The 25,317-nt window shown below is 35.9% G+C and overlaps 1 protein-coding gene across 4 annotated transcripts in view; it reads right to left on the bottom strand.

Moving 5' to 3' along the window:
• The window catches only part of PARK2 (parkin RBR E3 ubiquitin protein ligase), a 680,874-nt gene that overhangs the window by 154,742 nt on the left and 500,815 nt on the right, over positions 1–25,317 (bottom strand). The window lies entirely within an intron of this gene.

Below are 25,317 nucleotides of genomic sequence, written 5' to 3'. Positions count from 1 at the left end.
AACAAACAAACAACAAATACCACCAGTGAAATACACAGATGAATAGATGAATAAAATATCTGCATGTCTTCTGCTGATAAAAAGTGAACATCCATTTGTACCACCAGTCCAATAGAAGACATACAACATAATAGATTTTCAGAAGATGGTCTCAGTTGCTGCTATTAACTGCTACTTAGTTCTGCTGGCTTTTCACATTAAGACAATTAAGAGTTTGATAGCTGGCTTGGATTCAGAACTGTGAGGATCCTTTCTTGTCCACTACAAAAATTACTCCAGATTCAGCCTTACATTTATTTGCCATTACCATGAAACCCTTAAAGATTCTTTATTTACTAAGAGTTTTGAATATTACCTCATCGGTCTAAACATAGGTGGAAAAAACCTGGCTATGCTCAAAGTTATGGCTGTATGGATACCCTGTGAAGTGCTTATGAGGCTCCTCTGTCAATCATAATAAATTCTATGGGCCATATGGAACACAGGAAGTTCCATAGTAATGCAAACAAGAACTTTATTGTCAGAGTGATGGAGCACTGGAATAGGCTGCTAAGAGAAGTTGTAGAATCTCCTTCTCCAGAGATATTCAAAACTTGTCTGTATGCCCACCTGTGCAACCTGCTGTAGAGAACCTAGTTTATCAGGAGCGTTAGACTTGATGGTCTGTGGAGTTCCCTTCCAACTCCTATGGTTCTGTGATATAATGACAAATATCACAAGAAGATTGCTTTCACTTTTTTCCAGCATTGAAAGATCATCTGGGTCCAAAGCCAGATGATAGGGAAAGCCACGTAAACACAAGCTGTAGCAATATGGGGTTTTCTAGGTATTTCAATTCACAGGTGTGACGGTAGGGATTTCAGTTTTGTATACAGCAGCTACAAAATTAACACTGAAAATCTATGTAGTGTATCTTGTCTCAAAGAGATGTGGAGAAGCTTGAGAGGGTGGAGAAAAGATTCTTAAGAATGACTGACACATGAATTCTTGTGAAGAGAATGTCTTACAGTGATGGCCTGAAGAGCTTGATCTGCTGTACTTACTGAAAAATAAGACTGAAAGCTGACTTGCTTACAAAATATCTTTACAAGAAAAGGAAAAAAAACAACAACAAAGAAACCCCAAATACTGGATAGTACATGATACTTTAATCTACTGGAGAAATACGTCATGATAACTATTGGTGGAAGATGAAGCCAGGGAAATCAAAATAAAGATGAAGCCACAAAGCACAATTTATTTTTAAAAGGCATCTGATAACCTTCTAGAGCTGACAAGAAAGAAAAGTAGCACTTCCATTGTGACTTTCCAACACAAATCCAATGCCTTTCTAAAGGGCATGCCTTTCTTTTGCCAAATAGTTTTGCTTTGCCAGATTACTGAGTTCCAGGAACAATACACATATAACTACATAAAACACAACGCTCTATGACACACAGGAGACTAGACTATATTATTTAATTATGCACCCTGAACTTAAAATCAACTGATCTTTGTGGCTACAGTTCAAACAACATTTTGATTTAGAAGATTTATCTTCTATTCACCTCCCATGGGGAAATCACATTTCCTGGCAGTGAAACCATTGTGACTCAGCTATATGAAAGGGCAAAATGATACAAGGAGTCCATGAAAGACTGCTCTAAGGAACAATGGGAACATTCAGCTGGCATTTCTGAAAGTACTCTATGACCCATCTTTACAAACTTTGAGAAGTTATGGATAATACTAAGTGCTTAAAGGCCCCATTAATCCTTAGGGTAGACTCAAGTGAATAGTGAACATTTTCCTTCTTAGCTTGTTTGCTGTTCCTAAAATCCACTTCAATATTTATATTTTAAATGAATGATATCAAACAGAACAGGGAAGTAGACAGAGGATCTAAATGAGAAGAATATTTATAATCTACGAACTTTTGAAATGGAAGCCAAAAGCAAATAACATGTGAAAATAGTTGAAAGAAGGGCCAAATGCCTATCCAAAGAAAGAATTATGACACGAAAAACCTGATGATCTGCCTTTACTGCTCAGAGCTGATAACAGTTACTTCATCACATCGTAAAAGGTACTGCTATGAAATTATATATATAGATGGAACATCATGTTTTTATGGAACATAACTACTCTATCTACATTCTATAGTTTAATAACTTAAAAATCAGTCCTTCATAAACTTCCTAGACTGTAGACTAATCAATTGTCCAAACTTCTTGTTGACCAGCAGGACTAATTTTATTTAAAACTGCAAAATTAACGTGTTGCTTTCAGTTAAACAGGTAATGTAGCTCTGTGGACCAAGTGAGGACCATTGTCCAGTTGGGCTACTGCTTGCCAGTTTAACAATTAAGAGCCAGTGACTTAGTCAAGGTCTGCCAATTCTTCCACGATCTACAGCCTCAGAATGGAGAATATCCCCACAGCTAAAAATTGGGGTATCAGAACTTGTTAATGCAATGAAGACATTTTCACTTTTGATGACACTAAGGAATAAGGCTGAGCAATGTGAATCTTTTAGCCTTAAAACTGAGAGGAAAAAAATATTTTAACACAGATTGCTCTGGTAACTACTGATCAAATGTTGCTATTGTAAATGAGTGGGTTTTGTACTACAGACTAAGAAGAAGAATACTAAGATGACATACCTTACTGACTGCAAATCTGGTTGGCTAGAGTGACAGAAATAGGAATGGCTTGCACTTCACATAATAGAAAGCATATTTAATTGGCTAAAATATGTCAGTTTGAAAACCATTTCAAGTGGCTCTTAAACCGTGGCAGAGATATTGTAACAACCTATTTGGAGGTTAGACTGATCTTACACCAAAGATTTTCGATAAGATGTAAGCACCATTAACGTAATCACAGAGTGGATTTCAATAAAATATTGAATTAAATAGGTTACTGTGAACTAAATGATGCTACAGATACAGAAGGGAAGAAAATTTAAATGTTGCTCTTTAACCAAAAGAATAAAGCACTTTAAAGGTATTTTGAAACATTTGTCATTTAGACAGTTCTGTTTGCGAAAGGGCATGCTTAAAAAATAGCCCCCTGGAGCTCTTAGCAAAATTCTATTTTTAACAGCTATTGGTCCTCCTTCTTCTGCCAGGCCAAAAAGACATGTGTATGAAATGGCTAACAAACTACTAGAAAGATCTAGCTTTACAAAAATGCTTCCTTGGCTTTATAAACACAGAGCGTTAACTCTAATTGCTAATTTACTTGTGAGTTTGCTTGTGACTTTCTGTGCTAAACCCCTATGAGAGGCTGAACCTTACCAAAGTGCCGAGTGCGAATTAAATTTTACCCGTCTCAGGACAATCTGATGGTCAGCAGTCTATTCTGCAAATACCCAAACTGCATGAAAATCAGCTTTGTAATCAGTGATGTTCCTGAATACTAACATGTCTGCCTATATGGAACATTTTGTAACTGCTGCTCATAGAGCATTTCTTAAATTTGACATATAAATAAAACATGTGCATATCTACAGGTATGTATGAGAACTAACAGACAAAAGACAAAACTGAAAAATAAAGACATTCACGAGCTTAAAATTAGAGTTTGAACTACAAAATATGATGCAAAACTGTTTATGTAAATATTCTGAAACAGTGCAAAGGGACAGATTTAGTCTAGCTTATTAAATACTGTTTTTTTTCTTTTAACAAATTCCAACTTTAAACTATTTGTAATGCCCCCTTGCCTCTTCTTTAGTCAAATTTAGGATTTCCTTTTTTCAGTGAATTTGTAGTAAAGAAAATGGACCCTGTAAGGAGATGCTGTTTCTAGCCATATTTACTATAGTGTGAATGTCAGTATGCAAAATGAAAGATAAAATGCAAGAAAGATGCAAAACAAATGCTTCTAATCAAAAATACCTGCACAAGCTTGCTTGAAATAGCCATAGTAGCCTTCATGCATAAGCAATATCATTCTTGGTTATTCAGGGAACATGCTTACTTCTTACTGTCTTCAAATCTGTACCAATTTCTCCCTTGTTTGCACCCTGTGGTAAGTGCCAACCTTCTGACTTCTTTCATGTTTCAGTCTGTACTACAGTGATAAATAACAACACGTTTCTAAAAAGATTTGTTAAAAATTAATGGGAATTTGATGGGAACCAAGTTTTATACTGCCAAGCCTACAAGAATATTACCTCTCAAGGTGGTTTCAAAAACAAGGTACCAGAAAAATAGGTTTTTAGCTCATCCTAGATACCTTCAGGCTAGTTATTCTCAGTGCTACTGCCCAACATAATCAGAGCTGGAGAAATAGTTGCTAAGACAAAAAAAAAAAAAGGAAGAAAAGCAAAGCAGTCATAGGGCATACTGAATTTAGTTTGAGAAAACCACATTTAAATTGAACGTTTGTGTTTAACTTCTACAAGGCTATCCTATACTATCCCACTGCTGCATGAGCTGGAAAGCCATTTTCTTTGCCCATCAATTACTATAACACCTGCATATACCCTCAACAAGGATAGTATATCCATCCATTATTTTCTTAATACTTCAGTGAATGTATTCATGTAGAAAGCCAAAAAGCTTCAAGACTGAAAATATAGAAGAGAGTCTGAAGAAATAAAATTTGAAGAAATGCCATCATGACTGTACCCTGACAGACAGTTTCAAAGTTTTTCCAGGCACAATCCAGATTATTTTAAACGCTGCTTAGTAGACTTCTTGATCTGCTGGGAGTAACACACCTTTCCAAATGGGGCTTCTCTCTCTCGTACATGGTCCTAGCTCTACTGCTTAGTCTGAGAGTTTTACTAGTGAGGACAATTTCCACAGAAGCAAATTGCATCAAATCTCAATCTGCTGCAGTACATTAAATATTGTAGGTTTAATGCTGAGTCCTATAGACACCAGCACAATTTTCTTTGACTTGATATTTAGTAGGATATAAAGGCATTATATTTTGACTTGATGAATTTGCTTTTTGCTTTCAGCAGCAAACAGTTGTGAAAAGTTACAGTGGTACATTAGTTACAGTAATTTGGTTTTGGAACACAAGCAGAAACAAATAAAATCCATTAACAGAGCCAATGGCTATAACCAAAGCTAATAAAAAGGGCTAAAGGCAATTTATAAAAGGGAGTCTTAAAATGTCTACAAAGAAAGGAAAACTTAAAGTGATCTTAACAGTAACTGAAACAATATTTTTAATCCAATACTTGAGCTAATGCTTTTCGTTTTCAAACATTTAACAATATATACAAGTAGATCAATGCACAAATTCAATTTATTTTCCTTGGTTCTGTACATTTATTTACTTGAAATACGTATTTTTGTTCACATGAATCAAACATGTCAAACAAACCAGTTGAGAAATATTGGAATGGGACTCTCCTATAGTTCTGAAAAAAAAAATTCTAAGTCTGTATCCATCTACAACACCCTTTTTCCTTTTAATAGCAGAGCAGCCATTGACATATCCTAAAAAGTCATTCATGCTGATTTGCATGATTTTTGAACCATTTTTTTTTTCAAATTTAATCTTCCCCATATAGAATTGTATCTTGATATATCATGATTCTGACCTTCATAATATTTTTGAATTTTGCTGAAATTGGGTACTTTGAATGACACAGATTCTTAATGGACCTCAAGAAACAAAGTTCTAGAAACCAATGAGAAAAATTTAGTCTGCAGATCCTTATGGGGAAAGAAGATAGGTGGGGAGGACAGCCCACAGATTAGAAGTTTTGGCAACTTAAAACAGAAATGTGATTTATAAAAGTGTGTTATACGCTCAGTTATTTGTTTGAATCTGGTAAGAAAAATACCATACTGTTTCCAGTAGATATCACAAAATGGTAGCCTGAGAGGTGACTGAAAAATGGTCTCAGGGACATGAGATACCTATCGTTAGTGATAAGATGCATGGCTTTGCATTTCCCACGTTATCTGAAATTGATTCAAGACATGAAGGGTTACAGAAAGCATTCCAATGACATGTTGTGTTTAGCCAATGGAACCAAGCCCATTAGCAAAACCATTCACTGCACAAATTTATGTGCCACTTAACCCTTCTTCTTCTTGGCTGTGGATGGGTACAGTGAAGAATTTGCTTTTCTATGGGAAACAAAGAACAGCATCATTTTATTGCTGTAGGGGAATGGAACTTGCAGTACAAAATCAAAATTGAGTATAACTGGAAGTAGGCACTGGTAGAGGCCTCCATAACAGGCAGAAAACATTTAGCTCTCTCCTTTTAATTGTCAGAAAGGGAAAATATGTCTGAGGGCTTATCGACACAAAGAAAATACACTTCAGAAGGCTGTAACATGAAGCTGCACTAGATCTGTAAACACTCTTTGTCTATTTTGGCCACCAACTAGTTTACTCCATTTGAAAATCACAGTCACAAATGTAATTTAGAGTAGGAGCCAACAAGTTTCCACAACGAAAGCTGGCAAGGAAAGCATAGACTAATAGCTGTCAGGGAGGTAATTACCTACTCTGTTTGCTCTTACCTTAGAGTAAAGGTAATGACCTAGTTTTCCTATGGGGAAAGACACCTTGGGTTACCTGTACATAGAAAATAAATGCAGAATAGCTAGTGACTATAATTTCCCATACTATTTTATGGCACAATAACCAACCTCAGTGAATACATAAACCTGATCTATATTCTAATCCTAGCTCCTGGCTACAAAAACTAGTGAAAAGATTGACTTTCTCTGTTCTTCAGAATGTGATGTTCCTGTTCATTTGGTTATGGACTGGTTTGAAGATAGTATTGCAATAACAAAATACAGACTTTATAATTCAAGCTTATAATTGTCTGATCGATATGTGTTAAGGCAAATGAACTCATAAAAGTGAATTCTGCCCATGGAAAAAGATAATTAAGGACATCAGCAGCCTATGATATGAACAGAGATTTAAAGATCAGGAATGTTTATCTTAAAAGCTAACTAATAGCATCCACAATAACAGAGCCCCCAAATTATACACGGTATTGTAAAGCAGAAGATGATACATAAAATGAACAAAAGAAAACACTCTTTTGAATTGAGAGGACAGATGTAAAACAGAAAAAACCCTCTTTTTCAGATTGCATAATTACAAGATGGAACTTTTTATCACGCATTACAGTTTGGGCTTGGGGTTAAATTTAATCTGGAAAAGGGAATGTTTAGATGTGACAGTAGGAGATAATTTAGGCTGTGTGTGGTTTGGTGGAACTTTCATTGGAATTTTGTCAGGGCAGAAAGCACTAGGTGATATTTTTGTGTAGAACAAGTCATTTTAGAGAAATACACTATCACCCACCATGCAATGCAGGCTATTTTACTTTTGGGGAGCAGGGGAGACATCCACTCCTCTGCAAAGTACCTGGTGCAGAGAGTTGAACGTGACAGTACACAGGACAAAGAGTCCTACTTTGTCCCAGTATTCAATTCTTGCATTTCTATAACCTGTTGCAATGTGCAATTCCTGAAAAGCTTTGCTTTTGCACAGTTCACTCATAATAGCAGAACTATGAACGCATGGATGTTCAGGAATAATTATTACTTTACGGTAGCACAGTAACTATGAAGAGAGACATGGCTATATAAAGTTGCTACAAAATTCTGTATGAATGTACATACATATATACAAATGGAAATCATAAAATTATACAGTACATAGCCTTAAATGCTACATCAGGTACATAAATATGCATTTATATATGTACATTAGTTCTCTGTTTCCGTGAATATTTATAAAATTTCACAAATCCAGAATATTCTTCACGCAATATAATTAAAGATTTTCCAACAGGACTCAGGAAGTTGGCAGCCCTACATCTACATAGCAAATGAAACATTGAGAACACACCCGAGTAAGAATCAAATACTGAGCTTTTCAACTTTTGATGACCCAAGAAGAAACTGAAGAGATGTCACAGTTGATACCCATCTTCTCCAATCCTTTCACAGTACAAAACTGTCTCTTTGAGTCAGTTTGTTGCTCGGAGAGGAATAGAAATTCCTCCAAGAGCAAGCTGTGAACAAGACAGCACCACTTAAGAGGAAAAACAGTATTCCTTAGCACATATTACAAGTGAGAGTTGTCAGCTTCAGACATCTCATCATTTACAGCTCTGCCCTTCAAATAGAGATATTTGTCCTTTATATAATGGCAAGACACAGACAAAGGGGGAAATCACTAACTTTTAAGTTTTTTTTTTAAACATATTCAAGTTTGATACTACACTAAGAGAAAACTCATAGTTTTATGATGAAAGTAGTTGCTGTTGAAAAAAATAACAAACGAAACACAAGTGTTGTCATCAGTATCAAATAGTCTACAATTTTAATGAAGTACTACATGATGATGCCACATTTTTGGACTATAGATATAACACTTAAAGAGGACTCCTATACGTATGCTCACATTCAGATTTCCAGGGACTAGCTTCCACAGCAGCTGAGTAATTCTGGAGTAATTCATTTTACAAAAGACTAGAAAGTAAAACAAACACAGCAAAAAGAACCAAAATACAACAAAACAAAAACCAAACACACACACACACACACACACACACACACACACACACACACACACACCCAGCTTTGGTATTCAGAGAATTTCCAGATTAATTTTGCTAGATATAACCAGGGTGAAAGTGAGGTGAAGTGAAAGCAGGTTCCCTAATCAGGGTGTACTATGCTGCAGATAGCTGGAAAGTCATGTTCCAGCTATAGCGGGGAAGCTGCACAGAAGAAAGGACTGCTACCGAATTCCTTTTACACTCTAATATGCTTTTATCATGTTCTTTCCCTGACTGTCCTCTGATTGAAAATTGTGCCCATTCATATAGTGGGAACGTCATCAGGGCAAGGAGTTTTAGTTTGACTCAATATGTTTCAAGAAAAAGCAGAAAAAAATAGAAAAGAGAAAGACCACAGTAAATTGATAGTTTTCACTGTGTAAGTTCGGAGAATGTAGAAATCTTTTCTTTGTGCTTTCTGTCACCAAAATGTGGTGCCACTTAAGAGGACTTAGAAGCCATACCAGTTTTAAAGAACGGAATCTCAACAGAACGGCAAAGAAGTAGTGACTGCTGCAGTTGAAGGGAGCTGCTATTTGTCTAAAAGTCCCTCTCTGAAAATCCTGATTCAATTAAATTTGCTGCCTCTCAGAGTGTAATAGGTCAAGCTAATTTAAGTTGGGGCTCATTTAACTAAATAAGTTCCTCATCTCAGAGACTTACACAGATGTTGCTTTGTTACTACTCAGGATGATAGCATTAAATAAACACAAATAAGGTGAAAGAGGACATTTAATATCTTTTGACACCTGTGCTGCAGACTCCAGGCCCAAGTTTGGGATAGAACATAAGACATCTAATCTACTATTCCTTTTCCACAGCTGACACTTGCACTTACCAAACTACTCGGCTTTGCAAGCTTACTTCTAGAGTGGAATAGCAAGAAACAGAGCAGATACTTTTCTGCTTTAAAACAACTTCAAACTGTTGAGGTGTGGAGAGGGGAGGACTAACTAGTATTATGCACCCGATGAAGAGAACAACAGAAAATATTTTAGCACTGTTATGGTTACCAAATTTGGAAGCAGACGGTGTCATAAAGACAGAAAGCAAAGCAAGTAAGAGAAGCTATATTGACAATCAAGAATAGGACTAGAAAAAAGATGAAAGGCTGTTTTTTGTGTGTTCATCTTTCTTGTTCTTTTACCGTTACAGTTTAAAGAAAAAAAAAAATCTTATGGCCTTCCCAGCATGCATGGATAACATCTGCTATTGTAAATGGTGGAATCTCACTACTTGCTTACAAGTTAACAAAACTGTTGTGTTGCAACACAAAGGTTAAGGTACAACTGTAAAATTATTTTGTCCACATATTAGTACTGGGAAGTTGTTTACACTGAAGAATAAAGTCTAACAGTAGGCCATGCTTCAAATCTGGCACTGGATACAGATTATCAGTTTATAGATAATTTGAACTGTGTACAGTGGAATTTTCTCTTAATCATATATTTAATGATAGGATATTTATTATTTTCTCTTACGTGGTTTATGCATCATTACATATTGTGCATGACACTATGTAATATTATGGCAGTTTGCCAAACTTCTTATGAAACCAGATCTTTGTTTCTTAAAATGCTCTATTTAATGCATCTAAATCACTTGAAAGGGAAGAGAACTGATGGGTAAACAGGCTGCACTTCTCTAGTAAAGATGACTAGTGAGCACACCCAAGGATGCAAAGCAGTAATTTCACACTTTTGCTAAGCAAGAGTACTGCTTTCCAGGTTGTTCTAGAAAGTCCCAGTAATTACAAATTACAATAATTTACAGTCCAAATAATTACAAAATTTACAAAAATCCATCATGCTGATATTAGCCTTCTTTAATTAAAAGGACACCTAAGTTCAAGTTAAGGATGCTAGTTAAAATAACAGAAAGTATTTGCGTTGTTACAAATAGAAAGGTGATCTACTTTACCACATTACAAAGAGATAGCATTTTCTTATAAGTAAATAAGGATTTGAATGCATGGTGAATGTGATGAATATTTTCTTTTCTGATCTGATGAAAAAGAAAATCATCACAAGGAGAGATGAGGTCACTGTAGCAGCTATCATTTGACTTATCTTTGCCCTAAGAATTCATTTCAAGACATAACCTTCACTTATCCCTCACAAGGGCCCATAAATGACAGTCATGTTTTCCATCAGACTGCTGATAAATCCCATCTGTTCAGCAGTCTTGAAACACTACCTAGATTTAGCACTGAAATTAAATATATTTTATCCTTCAAGAGGTACATACACCACTTATTGCATCAGAGCAATAGCTAGTGCAGACTGGTGTAAAGCTAATCTGGTAACATTGAGGAACATGGAGATATGGCAACAGAATTTGGACAAAACAATGAAGAGGTCATACACCAGGTTTCCCGGTCTTTGCAAGTTTAAGTTTGCATCATTAAACTCTTAGTATTTATTCTTGTGTTATAAGCTTTTCATTTCTGTTTTACAGAGCGCTCTGAGTATGGATTAACTCACACTTCTAGCAGAATTCAAGGTAGCAGTGGCAACCTCGACTCCAAGTAGTTTATCTCAGCAACACCAAGTCTTTCAGGTAAGAATGTTTATCAATCAGGCAGCTGTTGTAAGCAATAGCTAATCTTGTATTTATATTTATATTTTCCTTTAGAAAGAAAAATATTCTCAACAGGCTGCTGGCATGAACATCTGATGAATGTGAAAATGAAAGACTGTATTTATTCTGTACACAGAATCTTGAGAACTGCTTTACCAATTAAAACCAATATATGCACCTCCACAACCCACAAGCTGACAGTGAGAAGAGACTACTGGAAAAAAAAACAAAAACACAAGCAGAAAAACCCACAACAGATCCAGTTTAAAAATCTTTCTCCATCTTTACACATTCTTTTCATTAATATAGATGAGGCCTAAGGTTATGAAAGCTGTGGAAGAAGAAAAACTTAATTGTGCCTGGGCAGTATCTCCTGGAAAAAACTTCATTTTAGAAGAAATACAAACAGTTCTTTAACTTTTATATGAGCACTTTCAAATTCTGTAAGGTCTTGTCATGTAAAATCCCTCTGCTGCTAATTATTGGAACAGTTTGTTAGCTGGTTAATCCAAACCTTCACAGGACTTTTTTTTTGTTGGAGGAGTGGGTAGGGGCAGACGTGAGCTTTAGCAAGACAGAATGTCCTCTGCAATTTTCTCCAAAGATCTTCCAATTTTCTTCTCCAATCTTACTGCTAAAACTTAAATTAGCCAAACATATTATTGTTCTAATAGAGCCAGGCTAACCCCTCATATGAGGCTAAACCCAACACTTTTAAGGTTAGAAGCCTGTGGATTAGCAGCATTGCTCATTAATTGGTCTGAACTTTTCATTCTTCATGGAGAGGTCTGACAGTTAACAAACTTGTTTTAAACATTTCAGTTCTTACTAAGTTCTTTTTACAGATAACTATTTTGATGCAAGACGCACATAATATATATTCTTTCTCTACTATTACATGCAATAGCTTTGTGAAGAATATTTACATGAGAACAGGATACTTCCCCTACTGTTGTTTTTAAATACATGTTTTTTAAATAAATTATACTTGAAATTGCAACAGTACTCTTATGACATCATACATATTTCCACAACAATTGTTTCTATGAAAGAAAATATTAACACTTAAAATGCAAACTATCATTTTCATGTAAATAACCTTGTCATTAAAAATATGGAGAACTGAAACTACAGAAAGCATATGTTTATATAATCAGAAGAGTCGATAAATATAACAGTCATTTTTCTGTGTTTTCCACTATGCCCTAGTACGCTGCCTGAGTGAATAGACTGTGTAACAATTGAGTTCCCAGATTGAGAGAAAAGCTCCTTCACTTATCAACTGTTGCACTTAAACTACTATGATTTTAGCTTAATGGTAAAGAAAACCACAAACATTGCACTATTTTGCTGTTTCAAAAGGAAAAAGGAAGTAGCTTGTGTACATGTATTTTACTAAACTGTGCTTAGCGTCCACTTCATGACGCAAATGCCTAAGGGACAAGATTGCAAGGTTGTACTTCTGGCCTTCTATTGACTTACCATGTTATTTGAAGCATTTGACTTAATCTCAGTGTTGTTTTCCTTTATTGCGCTCCAAAAAATGAGAGTACCACCCAGCTACAGTGTGGACCTCCCTCCATATAGATACGCAAGTATAACATTTTTCTTCTTTACAGAACTTACTTGAATCAAAGCTGGCTCTGTAAAATATGTTTTTACCTTAATGAAGACCTTGAACAGAAAAATAATGTGGTTTGACCCAACTCTCCCATCTTCCTCTAAATCCTATTCAGTCCATATTTGACTACCATAACTATTGTGGTGCAAGTTTACTTCTCTGGTTAATTTTACTAGCTTCTTCTCCAACTGTGATGTCCCTTTTAGACTTTACCTCTTATTCTGCATGTATAAAAGTTCTGGGTAGATTTAATCTTTACATTACACTCAAATTAGAATTGTGACGCTACTGAACATGAATAGTTTTAGTACTTTGCTTTTTATGGAACATTTGCAGTAATATCTACCCAAGTGATCTGCTACTTCTGATGCTATTCCCACATTTTTCTCTCCAGAATGTGCCAACATGGCACATTCCACATGGCAGCCCTTGGAAGGTTTCCATTTGGAGGTTTTTGAAATTCCCACCCATTGCAAGGCTGAAATATTCAGTAAGTGATCTACATCTTTTAGACCTTCATTTGAAGGTGCTGAGAAGCATATCTAACTCACACTGCAAAACAAATGAGACATTATTTAAAGACAAACTATTATCATTTTAGCTAAGCCCACAGTTCACTAGCTCTTTACAAGAACACCTATACAATGAAGCTTTACAATCATTTAGATTATTATAACTAAAATTCAGCTTTTGAAGATCTATTGCAATTTTTGCAATATTCCCCTTAGTAGTATTTTCTATTTTAAACATCTGTTAAAAATCAGTAGCATTAACTTAATAACTTAATGGGATAATCTGGCTGGGCTCTTTTGAAATTAATCAAACAAATTAGCATTATGGACTTCTAACAGTGACTGAGAAGAGCTGATTATAATACCACACATTAAAGTAACGGGCACATCTGTACAGGGGCACAGAGTATGCAGCACACAGGCTTTTGTGGTGCAAAGCACATTTAGGGTCATACAGTTGCCACGTGCGTATAAACTGACACAGGAATGTCCTATTCCATCAAATGAGATATGCTTTGAATAAAGCAATTGTCAAAATAAAAGCATTCCTTCCCTTCCTGCACCTTCCTCTGTCAATGAGGATGTCGCATAATTGCATAATGATAAATGACTGAGACATGCTGTTCCCAGACATCCATAATGACTAAGTGCTGTACTGATCCTATAATACTGTAATGTGCTTCTGTATTCAGTCAATGGAACAAAACAGCAGGGCAATGTTAATTAAATCCAGATGCAGTGAATATTTACCTGACACATTCATTCCTGATTTAAAATAAAAAAATCAATGTTACAATTACACTCTATGGCTGCTTAGTAGTGCAAATTCTCAAGCAACAAAGCTTGTAGATAATACCAATAGTAGACAAACAGCAACCAGAAATTTCAAAATGTCATCACGCATTCAAAATTCCACGTTGTCTGCAAATATCTGCCAAATTTGAAACACTGAAGCAAGACATCTCCAGTTCTTCCACATTAATCATTGGTAGAAGTGCCATGAGGAAGGTACCCCTATAGCTCTCTCTACCTTACACATGCAGTTCCATTCATTCTTGGCTCTTTTGACAATGAGGAGAAACAGAGATAAAAACTAGGAGACACAAAGATAATTTCTTTTAAAAATGTTTTCTGATTAAAATAAAAATGAAGAAACGAGCAAAAAAAAAAAAAGGAAGTTGAATGAAGACTGAATGTTGTGCGTTCTCTAATCTTCCCTCTAGATTTTACTTCTGTTTGCATTGCTATTTCTCTCTAGAGGACAAAGTTACTGAAGGAGGTTCCATCTGGCTTGTGTTATGGAGAAGACCTAATTTCTCATTACACTATGTCATGAATTATTTCCCATGAACTCTTTGTTACACGCTTGTCTCCTTAATTGCTATTGTAATTTCCACTCTTCTTGAGGGAAGTTCTCCCATCTCCCAGTTCTTCTCCCATCATCCCTTCTCCTTCCAGGTCTCTCATTTAGCTTTTGTTTCCCTTCTTCACTGATCTTCATCCAAAAGCAGTTCTAAAATATGAGATGTCCTCTATCTACCTACAGTTTGGTCTGCTGATACCTCTCCTACCTCTTTTCTCCCTCATGTTGCATCTTTTTTTAATCAGAGCACAGAGAGCAGATTTGTCTGTTACTCTTGCACAGAGACTACCACAGCTGGTTCCACTTTTCACTGGCTATTGCATGGTACTGCAGTAAATATAGCTAATGACAATGGTGGAAGGAAGGTGAGTTTTCTTTTCATAAAAATGATTTAGAGATTAGAATTCTACACAACACAACTAAATGCTAACCCCCTCACTGAGGGCACTGGATAGTCATGGCTAAGGGCTTCATGAACACTGAAGTTCAGATAAGCTTAGAAAGAAAAGAGAATATTTTGCTGAAGGGCTGTTGAAAGGATTTCTTGAAAGTCAGAGCTATCACAGTTCCTGGCAGCCATTTCACAAACAAGGTTTTGTCCAAAATGTCCTCTGACATTTAGCAGGAGAGAATATAAAGCAGAAGAGCCAAATGTATCAGGTTAGGAAGGTAAGGTTCAAAATACAACAGAACTATTGCATCTCTGCATCAAGTATTTATGCATTTGAATGCTAGACAGCAATCCTGACGCTGGCCTGTCAGGCTGTCATTAGTGATGCTACAACTCACAGTGGTACCTGACAGCTACTGCAGATACTGAAAATCTGAAATGAACCTCAGTATTTTCGTCTGCAGTGCTAACATTCAACATATTCAAGTAAAACTCAGCAAACAGGAAAAACTGCAAAGCATACAGATACTTATGCAGTGCACCAAAAGTATGAATGCCTATGTCTAGATTAGATTGCACACAGAATTAGTACTCTTTACTGAATGTGTCATGTCATCCCACACAAACATCTGAAGTAAGCAGGAACTGGTTCAGCATGCAGCTTCTCAAAATTAATAGAGCATGACCAAGAACAAGATTTAAAATGGGATTCCTAAATAAACTGAACTTCTTAAATAGAAGTAAGAAAGAGTTTTGGTAACTTGCAACTTTGTGACATGTTTTGCTGGTTGATCATTTCTATATTGTGATTATACTTTCGTAAGCTGGATCCAAGGCATTCTTTTTATCTTGCTTATATTACTCCCCCTACTCATTCACTTAAATTTACTATATATAAAAGCAGAAAGCACACTACCTTGAAGAGCTTTGGGAGGTTACAAATCTGAATCAATTTCATTACCATAAATAAATGTCAAATAGCTGAAATATATTTTCTCTGATTAAACTGTCAAGGACAAGAACATGCAGGAAGAGTGAATCTTTTTTATTCCTGTTAGAGTAAGAAAGGGAGGAAAATAGTGAAGAAAAAGTGAATATTTTAAGAGAGATCTTTGCATAAAATCAAAGTGAATCAATAAACTCTAGAGACAAAGAGATAGCTTTGCCATCTCCTTTATTAGTAACTAAATAATTCTATTTGTGGAAAAAAATAATCTGAATGGCTGGTATACTTAGTGCTCACAACTTGAAACACATTGTGCTATCTTCAGACCTCTTCCTTCCATTTTTTCTGCTCTCACTTAAGAAAAAACATACGCATTCATTTTCCTGCATATTCCAACTAAAATACAGAAAGCGCCAACATTTTTGCACTACTTGTGCTCAGAGAATTCGTTCAGTAGAAGTGGAGAAAGTACTTCCAAGAATGGTGTTTATAAATTATTCCTACTGCTTCAGAATCTGGGAGTCCTCTAGAAACATCTGTATCTCACTTTTGACAATAATGGAGTTTGAGGTGAGAGGCTCAGTTGTCAATGACTGTGTTACTGGTTGAGGTCTTAAACAAATTTTCCCCATTCTTATCACCAGGTATGGCAATAAACAATATTAAAATATATATATTTCAAGCAGTCACCTTCATGGTGCTTTTATATGTACTATGTAAAGAACTGTAGATGAATGTGATTAAGTGGTAATATTCATTTTGAAATTCAGTATAGAAATTCAGACATGATTTCTAGCAGCAATTTAACAATTGTAAATGAGACATTTTTATACAGTTCATGTACATATATATCTTTCCAAAAATTATTCATTCTTGTGGCTTTAGCTTCTGGAAAATACAAGTATTAGGAGTACTGTTCATTAGTGTCAAAACACAAGTGTACTTTACATATTCTTCTCATGCATTATGTATAGGAAGGAGTGGACTGACAGAATGTCAAAAGTAAATGGATTGGAAATAACAGTTTAGGGTTAACTAAAGGAGATGTAGCCCTTCAAACTGGAACTCTCCAACTCACCTGTTCTCATAATCAAAATTGGCAAAGTACATTTACATTAAGTCAATAAATACAGTTAATTGGGGTTATTTCCCAAATAGTGTCTCTGATCTAACCCTTAAATCATGTTGTTTTGAAAAGAAATCAAAACAAAGAAACAAAACACTCTGAACAGTACCTGTGCTGCCTGTACAATGCCATACTGTGGAAAAAGATGTGTTTTCTGAATGACAGGAGTAGTGCCTGCCATCTATGGTCCCAGCCCCAAGGCAGCCTGCCAAAGGCAGTGATTAATTTGTCAAAGAAGAAACCCCCAATGGCTGCTTTTACAGTTGCATTGTCTGTGATCAGTTATACTTCCTGTCTCAGCTATGGAGCTCCCTGATCATAAAAAAAAATTTCTTAAGTTAATTAGTGAAGTGCCTTTGTCTAACTTTCAAAAGGTTAGAGTTCACTGTACACAACTCTTGCACAAACTTTGATTTGGACTGAATTTAAAGCACATTAATACAACTGAAGGTGTATTTGTGTTAGTTATTAGACTTACACATGCACTGAATTACTTCTGAGTTAGTATAGTATGATATGGCTGTATTGATTTTTCAGATGTGCCTCTTAGGTCATATCTCAGTTTGTGTTTCCAATCTTTATTTTGCTTCCTGTTTTACTATGCAGGTTGAGCTCAGTCCCTGCAGTTCACTTGCATCTCTGCCTGCAACTATGTACAAGGTAAGGCACACCAAGTTTTTAACTGTGGTGAAGAAAACTGATCCCATGGAAAACAATCAATCATCTTGCTAACCCAGTATCTGTCTCCAGCAGCAACCTCCACAACACAGCAAACAGTTGTGAAAAACAAAATCCTTACTGTGTTAGGCTACAATAATAGACAAGAAAGGGGAAAGAAAGCTTCCAGCCCTATTGTAGGTAGCTGACATGCCTAAAAATCAGTGTAACAATACAGCACAGTTATCATACTCAAAAAACAAAAATCAAAACAAACAAACAAAAAGGATATAAGTGAACAGTTAAATGCATAATATAAGAGAAAAAAAAGGTTTCTTTCAATTGAGAGAAAAGTGTGGCTTGGGCATCTCTTGGTTTATCTCATTAACTCAGTTTTGAACAACCTTCATGAGGGTGACTATTCTTAGGACTGTAATCACCTCAGCACTCCCTGTGGTGCTACTGAATATTACGGTGAGGGTAAAGGGTCAAAAGTGAATGAGTAAAGTTGAGTATTAGTAAAGGGACAGGAAAGGTGTTTTAATATTTCTTTCTCCCTATCATCATCTATTTTAATTGGCTACAAATCAGTCTAATTTTCCCCAAAAGTTGAGTCTGTTTTACCCACAATGATAACTGATAACCACTATCTCCATATTACAACCCACACACCACAACAATTAATAGCCAGCTTAAGTGTAGCATTGAATCGGAGCTTGAAAAAAATCCTATGGGACTTTCCTCAACTCTTTGAACAGATACGCAAATCTCTCTGCTGCACTCTGAAGCTACTCATTCTGTACACTCAAGATGTGGGACACTACTTGCTTAGTTAACCAGGACAGTAAGAGAAGCATTTGTACTCTGAACAACTTGCATTTAAACAGCTGTAGTCCTGTTAAAAATATATATTGAAAAACTTGACATAGAAGTCTGGAGAACTTTATGGTGCCCTCTAATTGCATACTACCATGAAGGAATATATTGGAATGGCCACAGAGACAAATGCAAATGATGCAGCAATCATTTTATACTCAGCAATGCTGAAGAAACAGATGTGATGATTAGAGCCAATTAGACTGTATCGGTTTGCAATGAAAGAGTGAGTGCTGTCCTTGTTAATGACATCACTTCTTCAGTGGCTGAATAAAAAACACAGATTTTAACAATTACATGAATTAAGATTGAATGTACACCAGTACTTTTGAGGGCCTTCATTTTAAATCTTATTAGAAAACCTGACCTTTTAGCAATAGAGCAGCTTTCCTGGGATAGATTTAACAGCTGTTAAAACTATACAGATTCCTGATCCCTTACTGTACTGTCTAAGGGGATAAAAGGATGTGCCAAATATTCAGTGTAAAGTGACTTTATTAAATATATGTATTGGGAGATTATTATATTATATGTAATCTCCTAATTAACAATATATAAACTCCTGATTTTGGAATATGATATTGGTGTGTATAGCAAAGTAAAGCTGCATACAATGTTTTACTGTATTTTAGGCACAAATTTCTTTAAGTACAACTGTATCTTTTTCTTCAAATACATGCCTATTTTGTTTTGTTTTATTTTTTAATAGAGAAAATAACATGGATTCTTGTATTCTCTTCTACTCTGTTTAACTATAAAGAATATTTTAGGAGCTCAAGGAAAATTTATTTTAGAGGGACACAACCATAAGAAAATTACAGCCATCAAGATAGGCATGTAGTTGTGAAGTTCTTACACAAGATACCTGTCCTATTTTGGAGATGACCCTTCCAAACACTAAAAACTCTGTTCAATATGAAACCTAGGCTGAAACTACTGACTGCTGAGAGACTTTCTAAATGTGTCAGGTATAGCATCCTGAGCCTGAGGAATACCAGATAAAATGTCATGGAGGACATTGTCTTTCTCTGAGGAGGCATTCCCAGCAAAGCCGTTATGTTCTGGTGCAGGAATTGAGAATTCAGCCCACTTAGGATCTTAGTCCAGATGACAAAATCATACTTCACATTCAGTGTAATGTGACACATCACTGCTGCTCAAAGAGCTTTCCTAGTTGTAAGGCAAAATGCAAACTGTTTTATAATAATTTAAAGAGGGCAGTCACAAGATTCAGTCCAGCAGTAAAAAGGAATAGTGGACAACCTATGAAAATTAACACAGCTGTCTTGAAACTGTTACTTTCTGGGCTTGTAGATTGAGTCATCTATAGCTTGGGTAATCTGTTCTGCATTGCCATGAGCACTAATTCAGAAAGGATGGAAACTGAAGGAAACATATGCATCATCACTCCCTTCAATGGAACTAAGAATACATCCTAGACACCCAAGAAACAGTATAGTTCCGGTTCAGAATTTTCTTGTCTTTTTAATGATGCCTGAGGCAAAAAGAAAGTAGCATCAGAACAGATCCAACTCTAAAATAAGGTTGTTAAAGTAATCTAATCCATCATTTTCACATTTTACACAATCCAGCATCATCAAAAAATTTAAATTCTCTCCAGCAGTTTTCCCCTTTGCATAGTCAAACACTAACAGATGAGTTTGATGGCCTCTAGAGACAAAAATCATAATTAATGCATAGTTAAAGGGATCTAATTAGCTGATGTAGAATGACAGCAGTACAGCCTATCACTTTATGGATTTACAATTCTATAATCACAGTAAAAAGTCCCCCCAAAAATATCTTCAATCACACTGCCATGAACATGCTCAGTTTATAGTCCCTGAGCTCTTAGTCCAGTTAAATGGGCTCTTCAGTAATAAAGGCAAGTGGTTTTAGTCATCATCTAGCATAAAGTGAGAGAACCAAAAGGTACGCTTCTGCGGACATACTTTAGAATCCTTCAGTAACATGTGGAGTCATAAATATGAATTACAGTAGTTATAAGTATATATGCATCTAGTGAGCAGTGGTCTGACTGATGCTGCTTATTCATTCAGGGGTGAATTATGAAAAAATGATGCTTAAAAACATCATATTGAAAGTCAGGTATACAGAGTGGCCTTTGTACAATCATATGAAAAGATTTAATAAAGAACAAAAAAAAGTGTAACAACGCTCCTTCGACTAATGAAGTTCTAACTACTAAAGAGAGGCTAATTTCAAGTCAGTTTCGCTCTTGTAAATGCCGAGTACTGAGAGAGAACCAAATGAGTGATATTCACCATAACTGAACTCTGTAAATCTATGAAATCTACAGCGAGGTTGACAGTGTTCAGATGATGAAAAGAGCCATACTTCATGATGCAAACATAGAGAATCACAATGTTCTATGTATAATAGCCAAAGTCTCTGTGAAGATACTGGTTGCCATAAAAAGATCTAGAGAAAGGACTGATTTGATAATCTCACCATTTCCAGTATTAGACATACTCCAACATAACAAGTTGATAGCATCTTACAGGTCAAATGATGCAATTCTCTCTCTCTCTTCTTGAGCAACTGTATAACTGTTCCTGAGGTCAACTTTTGATTGTGAGTTATGTATTAAAAGCACTTAAATTTTAGTACCTAGTGCTACTCTCCATCCTCTGCTATTTTCTGCAAGAATCAATGTTTTGTGTGGAGCCCTCTTTCCTAAGAAATGAATTAACACCAGTTCTAATACACTGGAGATTCAAATATAACTGACACTCCTTAGAGAAGCCACTGAAGAAATGAAGGTTTAGAAGGTGGTAAAGTCAAATCTGTAATCTCAGGCTAAATTGCCAAGAACATTTGTTTCACGTGACATATAAACTACTTTGGTTAAAAAATGTCAGCCTGCTCCTCAGAGATTACTGTTTTCAGGTACACAGAAATTGATGAAGAGTATTTTACACCTATTTCATACATCTTCAAGAAGCCTGTCTCAAACAAAGGGCTGCAGAACTGCTGTATCCATTCAGAGAAAACATCAACATCTAAAACAGTCTGCAGATTTTGCAGCCTCTCAGTGCCTCAACAGCAAGAAAGAAGACAGCAGAGTACTGGGATCTGAAATAATAGAATATCAATATTTAATTTTTCCCTTTCTAGCATTGAATAGCCTATAGCCCTCCAGGTGAATGGGTTCCCTCAACATAAGTACATAATGTCTTTGGTCTCCAACCACAGATATTTAAGGACCTGCAGTTCCAAGATGACTGTAAGGAGAATACTGTAATACTTTCCTGAATTCCTAAATGCAGTGGGAACTAAATTCAGAAGACAGTAAGTGAGCAAGAATTGCACGGAATAACAGCCCCAGAGCACCTTATAACATGCAGCTCAAAACTGCAGCTGAGCTTAAGAAAACTCCCCCCCCCCCCAGATGAATCAATATTTGAAGTCTGAAGTTTCTTGTTCTTCTCAGCAGGTATGGCAGTTCCCTGAGAGTTGCAGTTACAGCAAATCTACTATCTCATCTAGGAGCATGCTCACCTCGAGTCCTCTCTCCCCTTTCTTCCCAAAATGCATTCCGTCAAATTAATCACACTAGATCCAAAAGGCCTGCACTAACAGACAAGAAAAAATTAGAAGCTGAGTGATGGTGGAGGCTCAAGACAATATGTTATTCAGAGGACTACCCTAGTGGAAGAGACAAGATGAAGTCAATATAATTAAAAGTTCCAAGAACAACTAGTAGGCATCATGTGCTGCTATGCAAATTTGTGCTCTATCTATTGGTAATTTAAGTAGGCTTTCCTGGAAAAAAAAACATAGTCTGAGGTCTTTGTGAACACTGACAATATAGTACACAATTCTTTTTTTTTTTTTTTTAATTGCCTCACTGAGAGGTGGTGCAATGGCACATGGTGACCTGGAGTGTGACAGAAAAGGACTTTTGTTAGGATGAAAATCCACAGGACAATCTGAATAAAATGAGGCCATGGTAAACAGTAAAAAGGTAGATTTAGAACTTTGTCTGTGGTACTGTCAAAGACGAACCACTCTAACGGTTGTGATGAAGCCTATGAGGGATACAGATAGGTCCTCAAGGAAGCAGTAAGAGGGCTTCAACAGTAAGGAAAAGTGGATGGCACTCCACAATAGGTAGACAAAGAAGGGTACTTTCATTCAGCAGAATACTGAAAGAAACAAAAGAAACAGTATACCTCACTCCTCTTAGAACTACAGAAGAATAAGCAGAGGCAAGGAGATTAGAGGAAGATAGTAACATTAATGGCTAACAGCACTTGCACACTTGTTCTCTGCACTGTGAATATGCATACAGAAAAACAAAAAATTCTATAGTATTCTTTCTTTGTATGAAAAGAATATTTCCTCCAGTGTTTCTAAAGCCAGAAAGTGAATGTAAATAAGTTTGAAGCAGCCTGTTAAGATTCATCTGAAAAAGCACAGAACCTGATACATTTCTTTACTGCCGAAGAGTATATTGAAAGCAGACTTGGCTTGCCAAAACAAAGGCAAAGCACCATAGCATTCCTCATGCAAATAGCAAATGCTTCTTCACAAATAAATCTGTATTATTTGGATAAACAATTAAAATTAAAATAATCTTAATCATAACATAAATACCTATGCACTCCTTGCTCAAAAGGTGTAAATTGTGTAACATGAGCTCACATGAAATGTGCAACATGATTCAAGCACCATCTTAGAAAGGTCAAGAAATGAATAGGATTTTTACCTGGAAATGAGAAGTTAAGAACACAATTCAAAGTAGAGTGGAGAGCTTACCCTCACTAATTATTTTTGTTACTTTGCTTAAAAATAAACAAAGTTCCATTGTTTTAATACCCCGTCTGGTAAATGTCCTTCTTCCATGCACTGAAAGTTCAAAATTCATTCCAAACTTCAAAGCCTACAATATATGTTATTGTCAGTGGTGATGTTGCAGATAGAGACACAACTAAATAATGAATTAAAGTATTCTCCGAAAAGTGCAAAAAAAGTGCTTAAGTATGGCAACATCAAATACTGCAAACACTAAACCCTTGTAAAAGGAAAAATGTTTGTATGCAGAGTGAAAACAAAAACAACTAACAGTCACGAATCAGTTAATGATAGGTAAGTAATAGCTGCTGTCATTTTCTATTTGTTATTGTAAACATCATTTTATTAGTCCTGACAACTTTTACCAGTCATCTGTTAGCAGTGAACAAAATCAATGAATATTTGGAAAAAAAAAAGGAAGTGAATAGAGATGCCACTAAGAGTCAAGACAATACAATCAACTAAATTCCCCTCCTCCCCCAAGAACTGATCACTTCAGCTTATAATGTTGATTATGGGTGTGGGAGGAATAGTAAGTAGGATGATAAAACAAATACCAACAGCAAATAGATTTTTCTTTAGGTCACTATAAATACTGGAGGATTTTAAATGTTGGAAACGCTGATGCTGGCATCTTGTTTTCAGGAACAGATATTCACATTTAGATGAGGGACTTGCTTAATGCTTTTAATCTTTTAACCTCAGCAAACACATCTTCTTGTTTATCTACTTGAGCGTTAAACATTTTTCCTTGGAAATGTCACTTGCAAATTTTGTATATTTCAAGCCTATTTTCTGTGTGGAGTTTTTAGCCTTTCGGTACATTTTTTTTTTTTAAAGCAGAGTTAGCTTGAATAATCATGATTTAATTGAGCAATAAAGATCCTAATATTTTCATGCATCCAAGAAACTTAATAGGCACTGCAGCTCACTGAAATAAAATCAATTCAATAAGGTTTTGCTTTTTCCCACTCATTGCTTACTTAAGCTTTTATTAGCAGTGTGGTGCTCATGGTGGGTGAAGAACTGACAGCACAGAAGCCTTGTGTTGTCTACATACACACCAGCTAGGAATAGTTCAAGTGGAAACAAGACACAGTTATTCCACTGGTGCAGATGCACTTCACATCTGACTGGACGATGCTATCTCTTCTAAATCAAAATGGCCAGTCAGGTTTCACATTCATTCAATTTTTTACCCTCATATGGACTTCCAACAGTGCCAAACTGCGTATGATGGTTCTATAGTGCTCCTGCCAACATGCCAGCAATGAATCTTCACACAACTCAGTAGGATTTGAACAAGAGGTTCCAAAGCTGTACAGTCTGGTTTTGAATCAGTATTTAAAAGTACTAAAAATCAATATTTCCAATACATCTTCAAGGGAAACTGGATAAGAAAATGCTCATGAACAGATACTAAATGCCTACACAAATGAATAAACAGTGGTCTGAGACTTACATCTATGTCTGGAAAGGTATAATTTACATGTCTAACCTTGATTAAGATGTTCACATTAGCTACAAAGCATAATCCTTTATATTTAATTTCAAATCTCTGCCATGGACGTTTTTAGTGCAGTTCACAGGGCAGCATTATGCCCTGAAACAAAAATCAAAGCTGCCATGCAGTATATAGCTCTTCAGTAAAATCATCCACAACAGTTAATAAGTTCCTGCTTTCTGAGAAGTGGCTGACTTCCTACCTGCCAAAGGAAAGCAGTGAATTTTTATTTGCTTAACTGCCTTTATCTCAACCTCTGAATCAACCCTGGCCATGAAACAGAGAGAAAGCCATGTTTTGCCACCTGTAAATAGGCAAGCAAGAAAGTCTGAGACTTCCAAGTAGTACTTATGGTGATACTCTCATATACCATACT

The sequence above is a fragment of the Gallus gallus genome, chromosome 3, assembly GCF_016699485.2.
Source record: "Gallus gallus isolate bGalGal1 chromosome 3, bGalGal1.mat.broiler.GRCg7b, whole genome shotgun sequence".
Classification (NCBI taxonomy): Eukaryota; Metazoa; Chordata; class Aves; order Galliformes; family Phasianidae; genus Gallus; species Gallus gallus.
Note: the sequence above shows the minus strand (reverse complement) of the source record. Positions and strands in the feature narration are given on the sequence as shown.